The following is a 4,656-nucleotide window of genomic DNA, read 5'->3' as shown; positions in this document are numbered from 1 at the left end:
AGGAGAGAACAGAAATTAAATTTTAGTGTCCCTTGACATTTTCAATTCAAAATAATTCATTTGTGTTTAAACTGTATACACTTGTGTTTAAAATAATTCATGTGTGTTCAAATGTATATGTTTCTGGTGGGCTTGCATAGGAAAAGGTTATATCCTTTACTGTTAGCAAACTCTCCACTCTCAGGGGGATGCTGTGTGTTTAAGTACTTGTTAAGACCCATTAGAGTTCATAAGAAATGCAACCTGAACAGTCCTTAAGATAAAATTTTCTAATAAGTGAAAAACTAAAGAACGCCTGAAACTATGCGGACACAGACTGAGTCTCATGCATGTCATTAGACGGGCAGGTGAAATGCTGCCATGGCCTGTCCTACCAGATCCTTCTAGAGTTCTCCAACGTGGACCACTTCAGCTGCCCTGGCTGCTCTAAGCCCTAAGAAGTGGAGGGCAAGGATCTCTTCAGAGATTACATGGCATTGGCAAGAGAAATAGTAGCTACAGTTTTATTTCCAACAACATCTCAGAGTTTTCTTGCTCTTTGAGGTTAAAATCAAAGGTGTTTTTTTTTTAAACTCGGTATTAGCCTAGAGGTGGAACAGCAACTATTTTAAGAGATGAGTTCAAAAAGCGTATGAGTTCAGCATAGTCTGGAAATTTACCGGCCGTTTGGTGATGAAGTGGTGGGTTTTTCCTTGCAGCAACTTGGTGCTTTTGTGCATCATCTTAGAACACGTGAATTGCAATGGATTGTGTTGCATGCTCACATTTGAAAATGAGATTGTGCCCAGGAAAACAGAGGAAGGCAAGATAAAAAAAAAAAAGTAAACAAAATGAAAATGACCTTGTGCCTCTTAAATATTTAATCGGAAGACTCGACTTTCAAGTCCCACTTGGGGCATGTTGCTGGAGATCTCTATTGAAAGACGTTGGGGGAGGAAGCCTGTTTCGATGTCCATCCTGTGGCTGATGTGGAGAAGCCATTTTTAAAAAAGAATCACTTCTGTGACACCTGATAACTGCTACACAGACATCATCATTCTACTCATAAGTCAACTCTCCTAATTCCAAATACTTGTGGTCGTTGAAAGCAATAAATATCCTGAAATTAGGGAAACTGGTTCTTTAGTAAACTACAGTATAGACCGAGCTGTATGACAAACTAAGGAACTCTGTGTGTTTGTGACTCTGTAAGGTATGTGATCTAGTAGATAATCACTTATACAAACTCAAAGAAAGGAGGATGACTCAGATTGTTTCAACACTTTGAAAGAGACAAATTTAACTTCTCAATATCCCATGAGACTTGCTCTAAGTTTCAAAGGCTTGTCTGAGGAATGCACGGATGTGGCAAAACTTTTTGGACACGGTAGCGTTGGTGGCCTTCTAGCTTGCAGCAGGTCAGGTTTATACAAGGTAAGATCTACCAGTGGGCTGGGCTCGGTGGCTCAGTCTGTCATCCCAGCACTTTAGGAGGCCGAAGCAAGGGGATTGCCTGAGCCCGCGGGTTCAACACCAGCTAGGGCGACTTGGCAGGACCTTGTCTCTAGAATAAATAAAAAATCAGCCGAGTGTGGTAGCGTGCCTGCAGTTCCGGCTGCTTGGAAGGCTGAGGTGGAAGGATCGCCGGAACCCAGCAGGTCGAGGCTGCGGTCGCCATGAGCATGCCCCAGGCTGGGTGACGGACTAAGAGTCCGATTCAAAAGAAAAATAAAATCTACCAGTGCAAAGTCACAGCAAAAGCTAATCATTCTTAGTTTAAGCCTGACAAGCCAGTCTTCCTTCAGGCATCAGCTACCTGATTTTTTTTTTTTTGACTTTTTTTAAAGCTACTTGATTTTAAAGAGAGCAGTTGGAAAGGAATAGCAACCTCATTTGTCATATGCCCCATTCAAAGGGACAGTGACTTGTGAAGACCCTACTGGGTTTTAGTTGCCTGTCTCAGAAAGACAGCTACTTACTTGTCCATAGTAAAAAGGAATGCTTTGTGTAGTTATAAAGATTAGTCCTGCATCAGGTTATTCTAATGTTGCCTATCTGCAAAAACAAGCATGGGAGTCTGAAATTCGCTGGAATATTGGTGCAAGACATTCTGTAAGCATAAGTAAAATCACTGTCCTCAAACCTCTGTTTAGGGTCCTGTAGGTATTAACAAATTTGCCCCCAAACTGCAGGTGCTAGAAAATTCAGGTATTTTGAATTCAGGTATTATTGGATTTTAGAATTCCATTAAGTACTCTTGGGAGAAGAGAAGTTACTGAGCTTTTGACATTTCAAGAACTCACTGTTGAGAATGTCAAAGGCTTCGGTAAAGGAATTCTAACAAATAGATCTGGAAGTCATCTGTGAGGGGAAAAAGCATTTCTAGTGGAATCTATGACCAGTGTCTATAACACGGCACAAAGAGCATAGTTTATTCAGAAAAAATAGCATTTAGACGTATCTTAAAGACAACTACCCAATAATAGCTTGTCTGCTGTTTCCAGGGCTCCACTGTTACCCTTTGCCTGGGTGAAAGTTATGTTTTTTGGCTCTCTGTAGGTGTTAGAGGGAAGAGAAAGACGTCAGGTGAAAATGTTATTACCACTTGAAAACTAGCTTTCCTTCCCTCGTCTCCTTAGAGCAACTGCATTTCAATGTAGGCCAAGGCTGAAGTCATAGGAATGAGGCATTTAATGGTAGGATTTGAGGAAATCAGCTTCTGGGAAGCTTGGGGGACAGGGCAGATGCAGTCTCCCTGGGGCCTTTGAAAATACATGTCGATCCATCTTGCTCAGGTTAGGCTGAATATCCAAGTCCTTCTAAAAGACTTTTTGGAATTCTACAGTCTGTCAGTTTAGTATCAAGTATGGAATGGCAGAGGAGGGTAACAGGGAGGACTAATATCAGGTGAAGTGAATAATTGCTTCCTTAATAAGAAACTTAATTCCAGGTTCCTTACAGTAGCTGCCTTGTTGGGGGAGGGGTGCCACGGATTTGCAAATAGTGTTGGGTTTTGTTTTTTTTGTTCTTTGTTGTTGTTTTGAATATTCGGAAAGATGCTTCAAGCAATAATAAACTAGATATGCAATAATTTTGTCAAGTAGTGTGTGCTGCCTTTGAAAAGGTGAGGAGAGAATTGTTACATCAAGCTGCTTTTGTTTATCAAGCTAAGGATGGATATGCCTTTCCAAAGGGCATATTTGATCATACGGTTAATTTAAAAACGTTTGGGCTGAAAGCTTGACCTCATCAGGGATGGAACTGGATTTTACAGTTCCCTTTATCCAAACTACATGCATGTTTACTACTTTCTCCCTGCATTCCCCACATCTCAGCCTCCAGCACCGATCAGCTAATTATTTTGTTCATTTTCATTGATCTGACCACATGAGAAACACCATTTCTTTAAATACCAAATGTTCAAATTGCCATGTAGAAACCAACTCCCAATCAATTTTCTCCACATTTAATTCTTGGCTTCTTGTCATATTTTAATTTTTTTGCATTGGTTCCCATGGCAACAAGTCTGTTGGCAGAAAAAGTATGACTCTGCTTTTAACCTTTTGCACAATACAAAATCCTTCTTGTGACCCTCAGGCAAGTGTCATGAAGAAAGGCAGGGAGACCATAGTTCCCTTGGCCAATGCCTTGTAGTCCCTTACCCTCCTGTGTACATTTCCCAGCCTATCCCCGAACTGTCAATGGCCCAAGAGAAAAACAGCTGACTTAAGGCCAGAATCCCCTCACCTATTGATACAGGTATCCAAAGGCCCTCTAATCCAAGCGCAGATGCAATGACTGAATCCTTTGTTTCAGATGGCTTCCCCTTCTCTGGAAGTGTCAGTGACTTAACTGAAATAAATGCATAATTAATGACAAAGACTGCCGGGAGCAGCATGGAGAAGCAACTTTCACTCATTTTTGCATAAAATTTCCTCAGTAAGCATCTGAGATGTAGCCCAGGGAGTATGTCTTGAGCCTTAAGTTAGTGTCTAATGACAGACAGTAGAATATTTAATCGGATTTCTTCCTAATGAGTAAGTGGCACAGAAGCAGAGGCCAAGAAGTCAATCCCAGAGTTCTGAGCTCCCAAAGAAGAGGAAGAGATAACAAAAATGTAGATGAGAGTACATATGGCTGCATATGAGCAAGAATGCTTCAGTTGGGACAATTCAGGGCTCAGGTCTGAAAAAGGTAAGAAACTTACCAAAAGCAAAGGAAATGGAGTGTAAATAAAGGTTTTTATTTTATTTTTAAAGTTACCAGTCTGTAGAATGCGAGCCTGAAAAAGAGAATAGCTTCATGCAGATTTTGGCCCAACTCTATCTACAAAAGTATTGTTGCAAGCGATATTTCTTGTAGTAATATATATTTTGCTTGTTTTGAATGTTCGAATTCCACGTATCTTGGTACTAAGTTATATACTTAGCAACCCCATATCTCCCATGTCCTCAATATTTAGAATAAAACCAGGAACTGTTTGTCATAAGTTAAACAGGACTTATTTGAATGTGTGGGGTTTTTTTTTTAAATAGAAAAAAAAAAATGAATTCAGGGGAATGAAATAAATATAAATAGAAATAAAAATGTGGTTATCTTAGTTATAGTTAAGAAAGTTATCAACTGTAAATGATCCCTTTTTTGCTGGGTCTTATAATACATGTGATACTTAAGCAC

The sequence above is a fragment of the Carlito syrichta genome, unplaced genomic scaffold (assembly GCF_000164805.1).
Source record: "Carlito syrichta isolate Samal-C Ts95f unplaced genomic scaffold, Tarsius_syrichta-2.0.1 Scaffold304785, whole genome shotgun sequence".
Classification (NCBI taxonomy): Eukaryota; Metazoa; Chordata; class Mammalia; order Primates; family Tarsiidae; genus Carlito; species Carlito syrichta.
This window is presented reverse-complemented; position numbering follows the sequence as displayed.